The following is a 22107-nucleotide window of genomic DNA, read 5'->3' as shown; positions in this document are numbered from 1 at the left end:
ATAATCATATCCTACCTTTAAAGAGGAAAAAACAATAGTTGAGCTAGGAGAAGTCTGTTTACTAAAAACAAAGGGACCTGGGGACCAGTAGATGGCATAATGGTTACGTCGCTGGACTCCTACATGGCCAACCACGGTTCGAGTCTTGGACATGATGGCTTAAAATTCATGCTGGGCGTGTGTGCATGCATGCCCAAAATCCTGAGAAGACTGGAGGAGAACAGATTGCAGCATGGCCATCCCCCCCAGGGGATGATTTCTTACTTTCTGTCTCTCTGTCTGTCTGGCGAGCACATGTGCTCTATAGCAAAAATTCTCTCTAAAAATCAAAACAAACAAACTAATAAAATACTTCTATTTTCTTCCATGGTAATTCCCACACAAGATTAGTTGGTAATGGCCCCCACTACAGAGAAATCACATGTCCTTTAACCTCATTCTCCCGAAAGTAAGCCTCTTTGTTCAAAGAGGTTTCAAGAGGGTTATGGTTGGTTTTCTCATCTAATAGTGTCATAAATGCAAGTGGAAACAAAGGAGGTTTTGTTATTTTCTGGACTTCCTAGGTTAAGTCCTTTTAATATCACTGCTTAATATCTTCATGATGCTTTATTTAAATGTGTTTAAAAGCTATGTTTTAGAAGCCCTACATTCTGCAACAAAAAGATTTTTCTTAGGAACAGTTTTAAAATTTTTACTTCAGCAGGTTAGCACTCAACTTGTCTAAGGAAATAATAAAGAACAGTAAATGTAAACATTGTTCAAGAGGAAGGAATATGGAGTGAGATTTCTTCAATAAGAGATTTTTTAAAAGCCTGACACACTCCCTTATTGGAGTAAATATGGTAATGAGGACTTCTCAGGAAATCGGTTCTGCCAAGTAACTCTCCCTTTCAGGACTTTCCACTGCCATCAGGATTAGAGTGTTTCCCCTCCTAGAGCCTGCAGACTGTTAAAGACCTGCTGGAGAGGTGGTGGGGACCTTAATGACTCCAGAAAGCCTGCGGCAATGGAGAGACTAGCTTGTTAGGGGATCTCAATTTTACAGCTGGGAAAAAGCAGGATTCTAATCTTCATGCAGCTGCTAAACTGCAGAATATCTGGAGACAGGCAGCTCCATAAACACTCACCTTACCAATGAACCTCCACACCTGCACAGCATGAATGCAAAATGCACAAATGAAGAAACTGCCAACCCTATTCTTTTCTTTAAAGGACTTCAAAGTACCCCAAAGAAACTAATAAAAAAAAAAAGATGTAAAAGCTTTCGGCTCACACCAGCGTCTTTCAATCCCACAGCTATTGCCTCCATGTTGATCTTTATCTCATAGGCAATGGTTACAGTGGTTGCCTGCAAAAACCAAACTATTCTCAGACTCTCACCAGCATTACCTACAATAGGTCCCATCCCAGAGACCTTTACCTCTTTTACTATCAGCACCTCCTTCCTGATCTCCTCTGTTATCCCAAAAGCTTTTAATGGATGGTGCCCAGTATCTACTGAACAAAATCCAAGCTGAAATTCTAGGTCTAATATAACATTTTAGTCTCATGTCCAATTAGTACTGGACACCATCTCCATATTTCAGGCATTCTAGGGCCCTTCCTTTCCTTAACTATTATTATTATTACAATTGATAATGATGTTTTAAAACAGCAGATTAACAAAATCATCAGTAGTGCCACACTGCTCTATCTGGTCACTCCAGGCATTATCACTGATCTATGCATAGTCTTTTATTTCAGTTGCATGTCTTATCTCACCTTTTAAATGGAAATTTCTTGAGGGCAATGACACTATCTTAACTTTTCATCCTTCATAGCAGAGGCAATTAAAATAACAGAAGAGTAGGAAAAGGCTAAATCTTTCATAGTATTTAAAGGTTGAATAAAATCTTAGAACAGTACTTTAAGTGTAAACCAACACATAACAACATGGTATAAGTTGCTGTTCATGTACAATTTATTAAGAGACTGACTTGTGGAAAATGCTATTATTTCATTCAAAGTGTGCTCCAAGGACATACATCATTGATATAGCCTGGAGATTGATTAGGCATGCGGAATCTTGGGGCTGGCTAGTTAAGGTGCTGCACTCCCACGTGGCCAACCGCGATTTGAGTCCTAGACCTGGCAGCTTGCTCTCTCTCTCTTTTTCTCTGTCTTTCTCTCTCTCTGTTCAAATTAAAAATAATAATAATAATAAATGAAATTAACAAAGTAATTCTTAAAAAATAAATAAATAAAAGAAGAAAAGAAAAGAAATGCAGAATCTCTGGCTACACTCCCCACCTTGTGAATCAGAATCTGCATTTTAACAAGATTCTTGGGTAATTAGTATGACCTTAAACGATTTGAGTCCTAGACCTGGCAGCAGCTTGCTCTCTCTCTCTTTTTCTCTGTCTTTCTCTCTCTCTGTTCAAATTAAAAATAATAATAATAATAAATGAAATTAACAAAGTAATTCTTAAAAAATAAATAAATAAAAGAAGAAAAGAAAAGAAATGCAGAATCTCTGGCTACACTCCCCACCTTGTGAATCAGAATCTGCATTTTAACAAGATTCTTGGGTAATTAGTATGACCTTAAATTTTGACAGCCACCTATCTCTAATTTCTTGAAAATCAACTGGTTTTCTTGGCCAGCCATCACCCTATGGGCCTTCTCATTACAGGATATATCTACACAAGGTTATATGACATTGCTACGGCCCCAAACAATGAAAATATATTCCCTTCCTTTATGAAATTAAAAACAAAGATATTAAAATTTAAACATTTAGAAGGTCTGAATTTTCCATTAATGATCACTTCAATTTCTTTCTTAAAATGTCAAGTTCTTTAACATGATATTTTTGAGGAGTACCCATTTTTGCTAATGTCTACACCTGTGCTTTGTCTGCCTCTTGGATAATCCAATACTGCATTTAAACAGTACAAAATTTTATTAATAGTTTAAATACTCTGAGTTCTAGTGGTTAAAAACACAACCGTACTTCAAAAAGTTCATAGGTAATGAAATTAAAGTACGAATTTACTTCGGTGTAAAAATTTTTATAATCCACACATAGTTTTTCTGACAACATGCATTTTTCCATGAGCTTTTGGAAAACCCCCTCTTTGCCACATAATTTATTTTATGAAGCATTTCTAATCATATTTCCATAACGTAGTTCCTCGTAAAGCTCACAGTCGCTGATCATTTAACACAGCTGGTTCTTCAGCGCTTCTCATCCTTAGCTCAAAGATCTTCAGGAGCTACACAGAACAGACTCCATCCTGGCACTTGTTCATCCCCATCTCCTAGTGTCTCACGATAAGATCTGATCTCTTACACACAAGGTAAGTCTCTTATTATGCCCTCATATTTTAGGCACATTCCTAACCCCAAAATTTTACCTAAATATCCATGCTAGGAAAATAGTCCTCCTTGTCCTGCGGAAACAAGGTTGAATACAAGTATAACAAGAATGTGACGTTGATGGAGTACTCTCAGATTCGTGACCCAAATACCCTCCTCTTGTCTGGAATGCTTATTTAATCTGGGGACACACATTTGAAATACATTAAGGTGTGCTCCTAATTTTTCATGTTCCATTTGACTCGTAGACTAAGTTCTACATCTAATGCCTGTGGGATTCCCATTAGCTTTTTCAATACTTTAGCCAGAACACAGAACCAATAATATTTGTGGTTGGGGCCAGCCAATGGTATAGCAGTTACATTGCTGGACTCCTATATGGTTGACCCCGATTCAAGTCTCAGACCCAGTGGTTTCAAACTCACACTGGGCACATGTGTGTGCATGCCCAAGATCCCAGGAGGAAAATGGACTATGGCATGAAAATTGCCCCCCCTGCCCCGGGGTGATTTTTCAATTTTCCTCTCACTGCTTCTGTTTCTGTCTCTCTCTCTCTCTCTCTTACTCCGGTGAGTGCACGTGTCCTAAGGCAAAAATCTCTAAAATCATAAAAACAAAAATTTGTGGGACACCACAATGACATAGATTGAAAAGAGCATGAATAAATGTATTCAATAGCCATATAAATGATCTGGGGATTGTATGTCTATTATGCCCTTATTTCAATGGAATATTTTAGAGTTGATCAGATTTAAAATTTGCAATTAAAAGTAGTAGAGTGCTTAGGACAGCAGTAATTCATTACTGCCTTGCTGCTGATCTGAACAATATTGTAATGATCTTTTTCAAGCACTTTAGTTTGAAATATTACTGGAATTACCCATAGATTGAAAATGCAATGTAAAAAAAAAAGTGAGTCCTAAATATAAGAAATTTTAAAAACTCGATGGTATCTTCAAATACTGACGTAGACTGAAGTTGAAATTCAGTATTATGTACATCAGTGTATAATAGCGAGGTATCTTTTAAAAATTTAGGTTTTATTTTTATTTTATGTAACAATAATGTAGTCTTTTCAAGGAGTGATTTTTACAAATATCAGCTGATTTTTAATTAAATGAATGTGGTTTTTTTGTTAAATATGACTTTATAATGTATTTTTAAATCATATATACTACATTTAATATGTGTTATGAAATAGGACTCTCAAATTATGTACTACTGAGTACATACACAAAGCATCATCTCAGGATGATGTTTGAATAATATTTACTTGGTCCTTCAGTTTATTTGATATAGTTAGGCTTAGAGTAAGGCAGTGCTGTGCTCCTCCAGGGCACAGTTGTAGCTCAGCCTAACTGGAGCCAACACAAGTTCCTAATGGCAAGGCTTAAGGGCATTTCTTTTTTTTAATTAGTTCACCTTTGAGATTGATATTCAATCAGACCCGAGTCTGAAAGAGCACACTGACCATAGTAAACCCCACAAGGAACTAAAGCTATCCCTCTTTTGAAGGCCTCCTGTCCACAAGGCAACAAAGATGCTAAATATCCTTTTTACATACCAGCAAACCCCATTACAACAGGGCACTGTATCTTATTACCTGAATAATGTTCCTGACCACATTATGGCTTTGATAACAAGAACCTGAACTGACATCAATATGCTATCTCATCCACAATCCTAAGAATTTAATTAGCATCAACCTCATGAGCAACATCAAACCCAGGACAAAGTTTCTGACAATACATATCTGACCTGCAGCTGCTGAAGGACAGTTATGACAAATTAGCTAGAGAAGGGAAATCACCTGAGAAGTCCCCACCACACTGGTGTAAAAAGCAGCCCAGGGAAACTAGGATGGAGCCCAGGATGTTTCTTGAAATGGCAAACAGACACAGTAAGTCAAAAACAAAGAAGTAAAGACACTTAGAAAGCACACAACTGGGTGGAAGTGCGACTATGTGCTTCAAAATAATACACTCCGCAGCCCTTCCCCACACCTCCAAAATGGGAAAGAAACTTAGTATGGGCCTCAGGTTCTAACTATTAAAACTATCTTAAACAAACTTTATTGTGTATAAACATTTAAGATATACAATATAATGTTAAAAGGTAAAGAAAAATGGTTACTATAATGGAACAAACTGACATTTCACAATTCACAAAATTACCCATTTTTAAAAATTGTTATGTCTCTTCAGAGTCTAATTTGCTCTTAGTGACCCCTTCATTGTAGTACAAGGGTCAGGACTGCCTGCAAATGATTTTGGGAGTCTCTGACTGCTTGGACAATTCAATAGCTAGGACAAGAGCTTCCCTGTCTCCTGGCAGGAGGGGCCATCCAACCTCAGCTTCTCATGGTTCTCCTCATGGCAAAGGGAACCGTGATCGTCCATGGGTTATAAGGTCTGCAAGTGCTGGGCGGATGGCATTTCCAGACAAGGCTTTTGAACATCCTATGTTCCAACCTCAGGCTGCCTGGACCAAATTGGTCTGTGTGTACCCCATGAACAGCTTAGGCACGGAAGCACCCCAGCCACAACACATTTCTCTGTGGGATAATGGGAAGATCAGGAGCCTTCACTTCTCTTTCTGATCCTCGGTTATGTAGGCTTTCTCAATAAAATCCATCCCTTAACTATGCAGAATTTACAGAATTTGTCCTGAACCCTGTAGCACAAAGGTGAAAAACTAGCTCATTCTTTTATGGGATAATGTATAGACACAGATGGAAGCCACCAGTCACCACTTTCCTTTCTAGGCAACAAAATTTCATTTTCTATTGCTAAACTTGTGTTAAAAAACACAGAAAGAGGGCTTAGAGAGCAACTTAGATGTAAATAAAAGCATCGGTTTACATATCAATGTCTTAAAAGAAACCAGGCAGAATTTTAAGTAACCATCTCTGCTATTTTCTTTTCTTTCTTTCATTTTTTTTTTTTTTTGGTTCTTGTTGTTGCACTTTTTCTTATACACAAGTTAAATCACTGCATGCTAATTATAGGAATATAGACACGCTTATTCCCCTAACCTAGATAGGTATACATAAAATAACATGCACTATTATGAAATAATTGTGAATGTTTGAGACACAGTCTTATAAATTACTTTATTCATATTAGAAGCGACAATCCATAAATTCTCACAGAACGCTCCCTTAGCACTATTCTTAGACCACAGGGGCAAGGCAGGTAGGACACTCAGTAGGGTCCTGTGCATCTTGATTCTTATCCCAGGCCTTTGACCAGATTCTGGTTTCACTCTCTGCCACAGGCACAAAGAAGAACTGCCTAATGTATTCATGGTGACACCTCCACCATCTGCTAATCTCTTCAGTGGCCTATTTACTCAACTGTCTTCCATAAGAAGAGGGGGAAAATAAAGGGCAGGAGGGAGAGGGAAAGAAGATTTTTTTAAAAGAGTATTCCAATGACCCTAATTATAAAACTTTCAGAATCATGACTATTTCTCAGATAATCTTTTCCTTGAGTATGACTCAATTGCCAAGGAAATAGGTGATATTTTGCCTAAATTACTGAGCGCACATATGATAAAAAGGTAGGAAGTGGACCTGGCTCCTCCTACAGTATGTAAAATAATTGCCAATTTCTGTGGTAACAGAAAAAAGACACACACACACACACACACACACACACACACACACACACATAAAATACATAATGAAATCATAATTGGTAATAGACATAATATATCTAAATATAAACCCATGATAGAAGACTCTTTAAAACTCATGAAATGAAATAATAGTTTTTAAAATTCTTTTATTTAATTTTATTATTATTATTATTATTTTTAATTTGACCAGAATATGAGAGAAAGAGAGAGAAAGAGAGAAAGCAAGCTGCCAAGTCTGGGAGACTTGAACCATAGACAGCCATGTGAGAGTCCAGTGCCTTAACCACCATACCACATGAAGTAGTTTTTTAATAAGGCATAAATCTGTGTTAACATTTAAAATCAGAGATAATTCTAGTCATTTACTCTTCTATTTTGATAGTCAAATAAAAAACTCACTTTTGAGTCCAGGTGGAACAGAGTAAAAACAGTCATTTGTATCATATCTGACTAAACTGAGCCCGGAAGACCATGGAGAAGGTTTTCTCATGTAGTAGGGCTGATAACAAGAACTGTTATTTAGAAAACTGCCAGAACCATAACCCTGCACAAAGACACTGCAACCTGACTCAAGGATTTCTTCTGCAAAAACATCTGCCCAGAACCTCTCTGTTCAACCTTGGACTGACTCTATCCTTGCTATTGATCCTGGGAGCCAAGGACAACTGTCCCCAAACAACGATAATCCCCACTTCCCTTCCCCTCTCACTTGTGATTTTTGTCTTTAAAACCTGACTGAGAATGTTAAGACCCTGGTGAGCATGTTGGGAATATGCTCATCATTGCCGGAGGCTGGCTACAGTTACTCATATTTTGCTTAAAATAAACTTCTTTTACTTTTTTTATAAACTTTGACTTATTTTAGGTTGATAATTTGTAACACAATTGGACCCACATGGGAAAGGTCCTAGGTTCATATCCCAGGATATCCCTGAGCACACGAGGCATGCATGTTCTGGGTCAGCTGAGAACGGGGCTAGAACATGCCTTGAAGACCCTGTTGGGTTGTCTGTCTATCTGTCTCTTTTTCTTTCTTATGAAATAAATAAATAAATTTTAAAAATACGCACCCTCAATTTACTTACTTTGTCACCTGTACCGTTACCAACTATGTTATTTAGTACAGTCTTTCAAAATTTTACATAAATATCCTGATGCCTTTGAACTAGTAGAGGAAAAAACATGCTTAGCATGTCCTGATTTTTTTAATAAAAAGCAGCAAAAGATAAAATAAATATTATCCATAATCATTGTTTATAAAAACTGCATACTTGTAAGACGTCATGAGTTGTTTATATGTAGTGATCATCTTGATAAAAAAAAAAAAAATAGTCATTTCACCACTGTTCAAAGTTAGCTGCTTCTGGGACACAGTGCTGAAATTCATCACCAGTTTTTTGGCAATCAAGGTATTTTAATTTTCTGAGAGACAATGGACTTCTGAGGGAAGAGAAATGGGATGGAATCAGAGGGGAGGACTAGGGGGTTTCTGGCATGTTTGTGATATCCAAATGCCTAACCTAATTATTGTCACAGTGACATCTGTCTTAGCAATTCCTCATGCTATCACACATATCCTGTAGCTACACAGTTTTTAAATTAAAATATTGTGTAGATCTACGGCATAATTCAAATTTAATCTAAAGGGTAAATTCCCTAAGCAAGGAGGGGAAACTATTAATTAGAGAGATAAATGGCCAACGGCAGGAAAACTTAGTATAAACTTAAATCATTTCAGGTGGCCGGAACAACCTGCATGAGAGAAAGAACAGGATGTGAGATTGTAGAGAAAGCAAAGATCTGATCGTGCAGAACCTCGTAAGATAAAATGCAGCCCCTTTGGTGTTGCCAGGAATGTAATCAGCACATTTCTCAGGAACTCCCCAAAAGGAAGACAGACACCTCAGCACTGCCACTGCCACTATCTGGCCAACTCTTCTCAGGGATCTTGGTTTTTACGGTAATTCACACCATAATGAAGACAGGTGACACATACCTTTTGTGTATTTTGTAACTCTTAAAGTTCTCTCAGAGCCTGTTCTGCCTAGCTGCAGGAACCAATGAAGTAACATGATATTCAATCATAACAGTCTTTTCCTTTTTGCTTTTCAATCTTTACTTCAGCTGGGATGCAAATTTAAATTAGAGCGCAAAAGATGGATTAGTCAATAAACAGTGCTGGGACAATCAACTAGCCATATGGAAACAAAAGAAAGCTCCATCTCCACTTTGCCTTCCAACGAAATAAGTTCCAGATGGAGCAAGGGTTTAAACAGCCTTAAAAATCTGTAAAGTTTTAGAATAAAATGGTACCATGCTTAACCTTATGTTGAAGTAGGAAGTCTTTTTCTCTTTAAGTCAAAAACCACAGAAGTTAGAAAAGATTAATAACTTTTGTTTGAATTTAAGAGGAAAAGGCTAAACCACAAACTGAACAAAGAAAAGAATTTTGCAATATATGGCAGACAATGAACAGATTTCAGTACTGAGTGAAGTATTCCTAATATCAGTGACAGAAACCAAAAACACAAAAGGAAAGTGGGCTAGAAAACAAGAAATGTAAGTGGATTTCAAATACATAAAAAGATCTTGAGCCTTTTGCATAATTTTTCAAAACTGTAAGTTAAAGTACTTTTAAGGGCCAGCAGGCAGTGTGGTGGTGAAGGTGCTGGATCTCACATGGCTGATTCTACAGTTCGAGGCCTGGACCCAGCAGCTGCTTGAAAAATACACCAGGTGCATCTGCATGTGTGCCCAGAACCCTAAGAGGAGAATGGAGGAGAAGGAACTGTGGCATGGGCACAGTGTTTTCACTTTCCCTCTCACTGTCTCTGCCTATGGCAAAAATCTAAAAAAAATAAATAAGTAAAAAAAGTTTTAAAAGCACATCTACCATTTTTACCAGTTGGATTGACACAACTAAAAAAGATTAATCATGGGTCCAGCAGGTGATGTAGTGGTTAAGGCACTGGATTCCTACCTGGCCAACCACAGTTCGAGTCCTGGACCTGGCAGTTTGAAATACGCCAGGCACATCTGCATGCATGCCCAAAATCTCGAGGAGAATGAAGGAAAAGGGACTGCAGCATAGCAATCACCCCTAAGAGGTGATTTCTCACTTTCTCTTTCCAGTGAGCTTATGCACCCTATGGCAAAAACCTTAAAAAAAAAAATGAAAGAAAGAAAGAAAGAAAGAAAGAAAGAAAGAAAGAAAGAAAGAAAGAAAGAAAGAAAGAAAGAAAGAAAGAAAGAAAGAAAGAAAGAAAGAAAGAAAGAAAGAAAGAAAGAAAGAAAGAAAGAAAGAAAGAAAGAAAGAAAGAAAGAAAGAAAGAAAGAAAGAAAGAAAAGAGAAGAGAAGAGAAGAGAAGAAAAGAAAAAAGAAAAGAAAAGAAAAGAAAAGAGAGTAATCATATATTGGGTTGTTGGAAAAGTCATAATCTATTTTTGCATAGAAGAAACAGAAAAATACATCATACTTTTCTAATGACCCATTACTATATTGACCAGTACTTAGCAAGAAAGGTACTTTTTAAAGACTCTTCTCAGGAGTTTAAATAAGTATAACTAACTTACAGGGAATTTGGCAAAATTGATCATCATTTAGAAAGCATAAACCTTTTGATCTAATCTTCCACTTCAAGAATTTATCCTAGGGACCAGCAGATGACGTAATGTTTACGTCACTGGACTCCCACATGGTAGACCATGGTTCTAGTCCCCGAACCAGTGGCTTAAAACTCATGCCAGGCACGTGTGCGTGTGTGCCCAAGATCCCGAGAGAATGAAGGAGAAGGAACTGTGGTGTAGCCATCTCCTCTTGGGTGTGATTTCTCACTTTCTGTCGCCCTGTCTTTCTAGTGAGTGGACGAGTCCTACAGCAAAAATCTCTCTGGGAAAAATAAAAAAGAAAAAGAAAAAGAAAGAATTTATCCTATATTTATTGAAATGTGTGCAAAAATTGTTTACAGTAAAATTTATCACAATACAATAGCTTTAAATATTAAAAGGCATTGAAAAAATAATTTTGTTAATTGCCAGAGGGCATGTGAGCCCATGAGAGAGAATGAGAAAGCACCCTCTCAGTGGGACCTGTTCACACCACAGTCCTTGTTCCTACAATTTTCCAACCCACCAGCACTTGGGATACACATGCACATGCAATTGGAGTGTCTTTTAAAACTGCCAGGGCCAGAGCTTGAACTGCAGTCACCCAAGTGAGATTCAGCTCCAAAGGCATACTGCTTAAAGACTGCAGTATGGGGCCAGCCGTGAAAACAATCTCACTGGTCACGGGTAGGCTAATAATTAAATTTATGGAAATACATCCACACAATGAAATGCTGTGCTATTGATTTTATAAAATGAATCGAATCCTCATGTATAGATATAGAAACATCTTAAAGGTATATACTTGAAGGAGGAGGAAAAAACAAGGAGTTGTGACAGTGAGTATTCATTAAGTATATACACAAAGACTTGCTAGCATAAGAGTAAAATGTTTTGGAATATTTTACTTTTAAATTACTGTAAATGAAATAATCAATTACTTCCAGGCATAAAGCCAAGGAGTCTGAGGAGGCAAGGAGACTTACATGCCACTGCAGATGCTTGTGTTTGATTTTAAAAACTACATGCATGAGTAGCTTTTTCAATTAACAAAAGGCTTGAAAAAAATGAGCTTAAATATTGGGTACTGGGGGCAGCAGGTGGTTACATCACTAGCCTCCCACATGGCTGACTGTGGTTCGAGTCCTGCATCCAGTGGCTGGAAACTTACACTGGCTGTGTGTGCATGAAAGAGAAAGAGACCAGGAGATGGCATAACATTGGTGGACTCCCACATGGCCAGCCACAGTTCAAGTCCTGGACCCAGCAACTTCAATCTCACCTTAGGCTCATGTGTGTGCATTCCCAAAATCCCAAGAAGAGAATGGAGGAGATGAGATTACAATGTGGCCATCCCCTCTGGGGTGATTTCTCGCTTTCTGTTTCCCCAGGGAGCACATGTGACCTATTGCAAAAATCTCAAACAAAAAAAAAAGAAATACTGGTAGTACTGCTGCTGTAACTTAATTATCTGTAAATAAGGTGGTGTATGTGGCATATATGCCTCTACACTGATTTTGACAAAGTAAGTACAGATAACACACTGGCCCAATTTTTTTTAACTAGTTAAAAAAAAAAAATGTCCTACTAAAGAATGAAAGAGCAGAACTGGAGTTTTAGCTTTCTTTTTTTAACATGCTTTGAATCATCTGAAAAATGTGCGGTTTAGTAGACTCCAATGGTCAGAAGTTTCTGCAAAGACAGTCCCAGAAGGAGGAGGAAACTAAACAAAACATTTACAGAAGGCAAACTTATAAGTCCAACACTGGCACTTCTAATGGATTCATTCATTAGTTAAAAAAACTGGTAGAAATTCAGGAGTCATGTTTTGTGCTAGGGATATTAAGGAAAATTCAGATAACTTCTCTACATTTATTTTGTTTTCAATATAGTAGGAAAGACACATAATAAACAAGTATACAAATACGGTTGTTATATATGTAGTGGACATTAGAGAGAAAAGAAAAAAATGTCAATTATGCAAGAGTGTGATTGTGTATGTGAGCATGCATGCATGTGCACACATGTATGTATACACATTGGGAATGGCCGACCTGAGAACACCTATGTGTTTGCCATTAAGATAGTAAGAAATTCAGGGACCAGCAGTTAGAATAATGGCTATGAGGCTGAACTCTCATGTAGCCGACCGTGGTTCAAGTCCTGGACTCAGTGGCTTAAACTCACACCGGGCGCATGTGCGTGCATGCCCAAGATGCCGAGAGGAGAATGGAGGACAAGGGATTGCAGCGTGGCCATCCCCCCGGGGGGTGATTTCTCGCTTTCTACCTCTCTGTCTCTCTGAGTCTTTCTGGCGAGCGCATGCACCCTATAGCAAAAACCTCTCCAAAAAAAAAAGATAGTAAGAAATTTATTGAAGCATCTAGCCTGGTTTAGAAAGCCTCCTCCACAAAAACTGAACCATATGAAATGTATCTATGATATCTGTCAAGACAAAACTTGGCTGTGTATTTCTAGATATGTTCTTTCTGACAATGAAATCAAGAAATCCAGTATATTTTTTGGGGAGAGAGAAACTTTCTGGCAGTAAGTTCTACAACATTTTTTAAATGTTATAGGATGACGTAAAACTAATAAATGAATCCACATGTTCAGATAACTGCAGGATTCCTAGAGGCAAAAATGCCACCATGTCCCACTGGGCTTCTCGTGCAGTTTATTAGGACACTCACAGATGGTGTATTTATTTACTTACTTACTTACTTATTTGGTTTTTGCCATAGTGCATTTTCCAGAGACAGACAGTGAGAGGGAAAGTGAAAAATCACTCCCTGAGGATGGGAGGGGTAAGACCAAGCCGCAATCTCTTATCCTCCATTCTCCTATCAGAATTCTGGGAGGTGGGGTATGACCAAGCCGCAATCCTTATCCTCCATTCTCCTATCAGAATTCTGGGCACACATGCCTGGTGTATTTTTAAGCTGCCAGGCCTGGGTCTCCAATTGTGGTCAGTCATGTGGGAGTCCAACACCTTAATCACTACACTACCTGCTGGCCCTCAAGTGATATATTTTAACACAGTTTCTCAAGAGATCTCGTAAGCATGTTGTTCACAAGCTCTAAAGAGATGACAATGCTATTAGACTGTACTGGCTTCATGTAGGCATGACAACAACATTGAAAATGATGTTCCAAGGGGCCAGATGTTAGTACAGCAACTGGACCATGTAAGAAGGTCCCTGGTTCAGACCCAAGGTCTCCCTGTACATGCCAGGTGCACAGGCATGTCCGTGATCTGAGCTGTCTGAGGCTGGGGCTAGAGTGTAGCATAAAGACCCTGTTCATAGTTCCTCCCTATTCTCTGTATCTGTCTCTCGTGTAAGGAATACATGAATAAATAAATAGAAACCAATGCTCTAGATTATCTAAAATACTAACATGGTCAGTAACAACAAAATATAAACAATAATGACAGCTACTGTGATTAGGTACTTCCCAGACACAAAATCATTTAAACAGATGTTATTCTGACAATCATCTTTTAAAAGGGAAAACTGTTTCAGAGAAGGTCACCAGCTTTCTCCAAAGATGGTGGTTGCCAAATGACCAACCAGTGCTTGGAAATAAGGTCTATTTGATTCCAAGCTTCATGCTCTATATCTAGAAGTTAAAAGAGACAAAGATAGAGAAAGGGATGGACTGAGACAAAGGGAGAAAGAGAAAGAGAAGAAAAGAAAAGATCTTAAAGACTGTGCCCTACAATTATTTTTTCCCTAGTGTACACAGACACTTTGGAAACATTATTCTTAAAAGACAGAGTATAGTGGACAGTACTGTGTGTAGGTAATAGGATTATTGACTTAAACTAGAATACAACAGGACCTACCTCCTTGAGTTATGATGAAAATTAAGCAACCATATTTGTAAAATATTTAGAACCATCTTTTGAGTGCCAAACCACGGAACAAAAGTTTATTATTCAAAACACTGTAAATGCCGAACCAAAAACACTCAGAACGCTGAATAAAAGTTTATTATTTTATCTATTGTAATAATAATAATAGGTATGTGCAATCATTGAAATTAAAAACTACTGCTTTAGGTCCTAATTTAATTTCACAAGTCACTTGTAAGGATTTACTAGCAAATCACTTCCAACATTCCAGCATGTTGCAATTAGAAATGGTTCTTTGGAGCAAAATTTGAGATCAGAGATTTAAAAGCCAGAGCCACAAAGGGTGCCAACACTACAAACGGTTGCTCCAGCCATAAAACAGAGCACATATTGACAGGATAGGGCTACTGATAAAAATCCATCTCCTCTACATAGAGTAGGGCCAATAACAGACACCAGGATTGCTGTCCTGCTCTGCTGGGATGATATAAATAATATATCACATTTGAAAATCTAAGGACTATAAAATGTGTTCAAGACCATGAAACAAAATCTTTCCTACAAAATGTCAATTTGTTCTATTCTTTCTCTTTTCTCCTATTTGTAGTTTACTTCAGCTCCTTTTAGTCATTAAAAATAGCACTAACTCAATGACATGATTTCTAACTAGCAAGTTTATACAGAATCAAATACTATCACAAAATCAGTATGAGTAGGGGAGATATTTTTATTCCTTCTGAAAACTGTATTTGCTTAATCAAGGAAATCATTTAGTTGAGATGCCAAAGTAATGTATACTGAACTCCAGTCAGATCTTAATTTACTCTTATTGCTGTTGTGACTGAAAGTTCGAGAAAGCGTGTGCCTTAGCAAAAGTGTAGGATACGGTGAAAGAGGCACAACCACGGGCCTTCCCGTTCAGCAATCCGACTTACATGGTCACATGGCTAGTTTGAACTGCTGAAGGAGTTCCCAGAAAAGAAAACTTCAAAGCAAAACTACAAAACAACTTTAATTAATTAAAAGGTTCTTTCTTCATCTTTGATTATCTCCAGTTCTGCTTGGACAGAATTGAGTGGAGAAACAAAGAAGAGTTTATAAGATGAGTCTATCCAGTCGAAACAAGGAGATCCACTCACCACAATGCAACAGCCTAGAGAGCTGCAAGGAACAACTTCATTGCCTCATAAATCCCTTGGGATAACTTTATTCCTTGCCTTTTTTTTAACACCAGCCCAAAAGTACCTGCTTCTCTGATTCTTAATAATAATAATAATAATAATAAACTCCTCTTGCCCCTCCTTCCTTTTCCTCTTCCTCCTCCTCTCTCTTTGTCAGGTAATACATTGCTTAGACTGTTTTTAATGTATCACTCACCACTGCTTCCAAGGTCCATTGCTTACAGAACCCTCATTTCATAACTTGAATGATGACAGACACTGGTTAAGACTCAACTGTTTAAAAAACTCAAAAAAGTTTCTTGATTAGATCTCAATGTCCTACACATTATTTAGCTTTACGATTACATTTGTCACAGAGCAAATTTTAAATGCATCACAACTATCATTGTTTTATAGGAAAACCACAAAGAAAAATTAGTGTATTGATGAAATTTTACACTTGAAATAGAGACATAAATTAGTACAAAAGAAATAAAAATCTGCTTTTAACTGGATCTCCTAAATGTTTCTGCCGTAGTATATGCTGGCAACCTCTTTCACCTGGACTGCTATTATAAAACCTTCCTAGTTTATTACAAACTCCAGCTTCATCTTCCTTTAATTAAATCCCCACCTTTCCACTAGACTATTCTTCAGCAAAGGTAAATTCAATCATGCTATTCCTCAACAAATTCTTCTGTCACTATCTCTGTAACTATACAAAGACCTACAACTTACCCAGCCCCTTTCTATTTTACTGACCCTAATGATCAACTTGGTGTCCCTCTGTAATCTCTTGCCTTGGTGTTCTGTCAGAAATGCCCTCCGCGGCACCTTTAAACCTGCTCAGTACATCTCCTCCACTAGGTCTTAGCTTAGGTGTCATCTTCCTGGGGAGACTGGGTTATGTACTGTACACATTCCTAAGGGACGTTAGTCAGCCGTAATGTTATCTCCTTACTGCTTCTGTACAGTCCCTATTCTACTCATAAATTTCTTGAAGACTATTTTTGTTTTTCCTTTTTTCCATTTGGTTGCCCTCAAATGCTAACCTGAAAGAAGTACTCAACAAATTGTTACTAGATGATGAATGAATGAACAAAAAAGTCAAGACATAAATGAGTGGAAGGAGAAAACCACTACTGTATTAACAAATGGAGTCTGACTGGGGGTCCAGATCACAGAACAACCGTACAACGTGACAGTGCAAGTCTGACCCACACGAGAAGGTATCTGTTTCCTGTCCAGAGACCTCCCTGAGAATGCCAGGCAAGTACGTGCCCAAAGGCCAGGGCTGGCTGAAGCTAGGGGTTGATGAGAGTGTGAAAACACTGAGAGGGGTGAGTCTCACTATGTGTTTCTGTCACACTCATGGAAGACACAAATAAGTTTTAAAAAAACAATAAGCAGCAAATGGAGTTTGATGAAATAATTCAACTTCAATATAAATGGGACTTGGATAATATCCCTAATATTCAGTGAGATACAACCAGACAGTGAATGAAAAGTTCTATAAAATCAAAATTTGGGTTGATAATATATTACCTACCCCTACTCACATATGCACATTGCTTTATAATCAGTTGGCCTCTTGGCTATATTGACTTTCTGAATTCATCACACTTGTGATTAGCAAGTAGAAAGGCCTCAGGCCAAAAGCAAAACACAAACACACACACACACACACAGACACATCTTCGGCCTTTATTCCTGATGCTTCCCAACTGTCTGACTTGAAACAAATTTTTGAGTGTGCCCAAATATTCTATGTATACTCTGCTGGAAAATATTTTCTAATTCTATTATTACTTGAGTAATTACAGGTTTTCCTACCAGAAATTTTCTGAAATCCTTCCACATCCTAATCATTTTTAGTCTTTGTTAAAAACTAGCTTGTTTTAAAAAAAAAATTACATTTTCAAATAGACTGGTATTTTTATACAATGAAGAACTCCATGTGTCTATGATATATTAACTGGTGAAAAAGACTTCAAAAATTGGAATAAAATATCTGATCATTTTGAAACTTGATTATATACTATTCTAGATCACTATTCTAGATCAGCAAACCTCACCTCCTAGAATGTGTGTTTGAACAAATCAAGTTTTACAGGAGGACAAGCAGATGCATAATGGTTACATTGCTGGACTCCATGTCGTCAACGGGCAGCTTAAAACTTGTGCTGGGTGTATGTGCATGCATGTCCAAAATCCTAGGAGGAGAGTGGAGAAGGGACTGTGGCATGGCAACACGCCCCCCCGGGGAGGGGGGGTGATCTCTCGCTTTCTGTCTTTCTGTCTCTCTTTCTCTCCACCAAGTACATATACCCTGTAGCAAAAATCTCTCTTAAAAAAAAAAAAAAGTTTTACCAGAATATAACCAGTCACATTCATCTATTTATTTATTAGCTATTCCGCTTGCATGATAAGTAAGGTTATAAAGTTATACAGGAACCAAGTGGCTTACAAAGCATAAAATATTTACTATATGTTCCTTTAAAAAACAAGTTCACTGAACCCTGCTAATTAAAACACAAAAATACTCCTATGAAGTCAGCACTATAGTTATCATTTTATGGATGATACATCGAGACACTAAGTGGTTGAATAATGTGTCCAACAGCACGAAGTTAACAAGGGCAGACCTGGGACGAGGTTACTGTGACTGCAAGCGGTGCTCTTAGTCACCATGTGTCAAACAAGTTTTATAAGTAGAAACTGCTATCATTTGTGTGTCTCCCGAAGCCCACGTATTGGAGACCCGATCTCCATCAGCAATGCTGGGAGGTGGGGGATGTTGAGGTCAAGGGGGCATTGCTCTCCTGCATGGGTTAATGCCATTATCCTGAGCAGGTTCCTTTTGAAAGGATGAGTTCAGTCCCTCTTGTGCTCTCTCATCCTCTTTTTGCCTACCCATCATGAAACAATGCAGCAAGAAGACCTTTGCCAGATACTAGCTTTTCTATCTAGGACTGTCAGCCTCTAGAAATGGAAGTCAAAAAATGTCTGGTCGCTATACACTACTCAGCCTGAGATACTCTGTTAGAGCAGCACAAATTGACTAAGCCAAGGATGCTTTACAAAATCCCTTACTATGCACTTCTTGCAATCTGGGGTACCTCTTCCTGGAATGCACCCCCAGGAAGAGGTATCCAGATGTGAAGCAGCATGGAGATACGTGCCAAGCCGCCCTTCTAGGAGGACTAATGGGCCCTCTGATGATGTCAGCACAGAAGTACAGCTTTTAAAGTCCTTTCAAATCTGCAACATAAATTTATATACTTCTAGGAAAATCACATTTTCTAAAATATTGACTCGGGCTTAAAATAATACAATTATTACAGAAGGTCAGAGCTCTTTCTTGGAGTCAGTAGCTCCATATGGCTACATCTTTGACTTGATTAGCCTGATGATCATAAAAGTTAATTAACCCATATGAAAGACAGTCTTAATAGAATTCATCACATAATTTATTCATTCACTCAATAATACATACTGAGTACCTACTATGTGCTAGGCTCTGTTTTAGGTGCAGGGGATGTAGAAGTAAACAAAACAGGAATTATTCTTAGTTATTCTAATAGTTTATCATAAATTATACTGTAACTGAAAAAGTATAATAAAATGCATTTTTATCTTTCTACATAAATGCATAAATACTAAAAGTTTTATTATTATGTAATTATATTGTAAGATTTTAATAAATATTACTTTTCATATGCCCTCATTTTTTAGAATTTTTCTAGCAATCTTTATATATATATTCTTAAAATTGTAATATTCAATCTTTTGCCTTTTTTTTTTGGTTAGTGATTTTTTGCAATAAGGCCTGTGCACCACCAGAGAGACAAAGACAGAAAGCATGCAATCATCCCCCTCACCCCAGATGAATGACCAAGTTGCAATCCCTTCTCCTCCATTCTCTTCTCGGGATTTTGGGCACTCATACACACCTGCCTGGCATGAGTTTTAAGCCACCTGGTCTGGACTTGAACCACAGTTGGCCATATGCCAATCCAATGCCTTAACCACTATGCTACCTGCTGGCCCCTCTTTTCCTTATCAGAAAATAACTTTCATATGAAAGCTATACGTTGGGGAAGAAAGGGAAAAAATGACAAAACTTTTGCCCAACAACATGAAACCGAAGTCAGTGACTAGCTCATCACCTGTCTAATGAAGTTATACATGCACTTCAAAGACAGCAGAAAAAGCATGAGGGAGTGATTAACAAAAGGCAGAGCGTGCAATAGGGCTTCTGTTTTCTAAAATATACATGAACTTGTGTGTTTTGAAGTGCCAGATGCAAGTGCCAGTAGGCCATCAGTGGTTATGATGCCAGACTCCCACATGGCTGACCTCAGAAGCCCGATGGGCCATGTGCCTGCATGCCCAAAATCCCAAGAGGAGAATAAAGAAGGGACTGCATGGTCACCCCCTTGTGGAGTGATTTCTCACTTTCTGTCTCTTTCTCTCTCTGTCTCGAGCAAGCGCGCCCACCCGATAGCAAGAATCTCTCTCTCAAAAAAAGAAAAGGAAAAAAATGGCAGAAGCTAACGCTGACTACCACCAATCACAGAAAAGAGTACTTCTAGAAAATAACAGGCCATCTAGTGGGGCTTTATGTCAGTCCTTACCACTGCCTCGTTCTTTAACAGTTCATAAGTGGCTCTTCTAAAAATCAATACTATAAGAAAAGGAGAAAATATTGATAACTTGTTAAGTGAATGATCAAGGTGTTCCTTTCGTTATTAACAGTTTATCCTATGTATTTACCACTTCAATGGTTAAACGGGATTTAGAAAAAAAAATCCAAGGAATCTGAACTCACTTACATGTGAAATAGCCCTGATGAGTCATCTAAATTCAAGGAACAGTATCTTATTATAAGGAGAGTACATATTTTTAGGCAAGGAAAGTAAACCTATTTTTAACCCTGAATCCAAATGCCATTTTGAAGCTGAGGTCGTTTTATGTCAATAGGTTTATTTTGTTGCTTTTCTTGGTTCAATAAACAAACATATGCATACATTATTTCAGCTACCAAAAATGTATGGCTTATAAATATCATGGCACAATATAAGTATAAAAGGAAGATTTTGAGAATGATCTGAAACTGGCAGTGATAACATCTCTGGTTAATGTTAAATCAAAAGAATTTACTCAAGAGTTACAACTCTTCCAACATATTTAGTACCAAAGTAAAGAAATGGTCCAAATGGAAAATCATTTTTTACAAAAAATGCTTTTGTTTATCTTTCCTATTGTTCATCTATTGTTTAAATAAAATTTATAGTCAAATAACACATAACACAAATAGCTCATGTTACACACATACCCAAGGTAGAAAAATAAAGAAGTATGATGATCTTTTGAAGAGAACCAAAACCACCCGAATGATATATTCCCCTTGAGAAATCATTCCTTTAAACACATGAGTGTTTATGTCTATACTAGAAACTCAGTATATTTTAATTTAGTAATAACCCCAAAAATATGGTTGTAAAGGAGTTGATATCATAAATTAAGAAACATCTCCTGTTACTAATTACACAGAATCTGTCTTAACACTTAATTAGCTTTTTGAAAAATCTGTTATAATGAAAACATTTTATACCCACTTCATATGACAAGAACAACATTTGGCATTCTCTAAGACATGAACCAGTTTGGGTGTTTAATGTTAGTTTTGTATTGCGAGTCCCTTTAACTTTCCAAATATCATAATTTTGAATCCCTTGCATATGGCCAAAGAACTTTATGTACAGATACAAACCGATGAACATAATTCCTTTTGTCACCAAGTTGGATTCTAGGTAGTGGTGAAATCTTTATGTTTTCTGCTTTTTCTCTTTTAATATTTTCATATTTGTAATATCAAGGTATAGTATAACCACTAAACTTTGCAAAAAAAAAAGTACCTTTATTAAGACCAAACTTTAAGCAATTTAAAGAGTTATAAATAAATAAAAAATATTGCTATGATTTTTGGATGATATCAATATTCTAACATTGCTCAAGTTGTTCTTAATCAAAGAAATCTCATTAATAAGAACATTTTCATGAGATAAGAGAAAATGACAATAAACTAATCATGCTGATATTTAAAATCAGTGATATATTAAAAATTAAAAGATATTCTCAATCAATTTGTGAATACTTGATTAGGAATCATACTTAAATGAGATTTTTTTAGGCACTTTTATTTAATCATTAAGCAACTTATTAATCGCTTCTCGGCCTTTTGGCTAAGATCAAGTGTAGCAACTTATTAAACTTAAATTTTCTCACTAAAACTCATTCAGATGTTTTGTTTAATATTCCAAAAATTATCATGCTCATAAGTGAACTTTACTGATGACTGAGGGTTTGCTGCTAATTCAGAGGGCTAAGTGGATGAAATTGCTATTCTACTTTATGTAGAGGTGTTTGGCTTGAATTCTTTTCTTAGAAGTTGGATGAGGTGATTCTCTGACAGTCTATTTCCCT

The 22107-nt window shown here is 37.3% G+C and overlaps 1 protein-coding gene and 1 pseudogene across 1 annotated transcript in view; one reads left to right on the top strand and one right to left on the bottom strand.

Annotated features, from left to right (window-relative positions):
* The window catches only part of CHSY3 (chondroitin sulfate synthase 3), a 331984-nt gene that overhangs the window by 222254 nt on the left and 87623 nt on the right, over positions 1-22107 (bottom strand). The window lies entirely within an intron of this gene.
* On the top strand, positions 21847-21920 carry LOC114009471 (uncharacterized; annotated as a pseudogene).

This window comes from Tupaia chinensis, unplaced genomic scaffold, assembly GCF_000334495.1.
Source record: "Tupaia chinensis unplaced genomic scaffold, TupChi_1.0 Scaffold000541_1, whole genome shotgun sequence".
NCBI classification, from domain to species: domain Eukaryota; kingdom Metazoa; phylum Chordata; class Mammalia; order Scandentia; family Tupaiidae; genus Tupaia; species Tupaia belangeri.
This window is presented reverse-complemented; position numbering and strand designations above follow the sequence as displayed.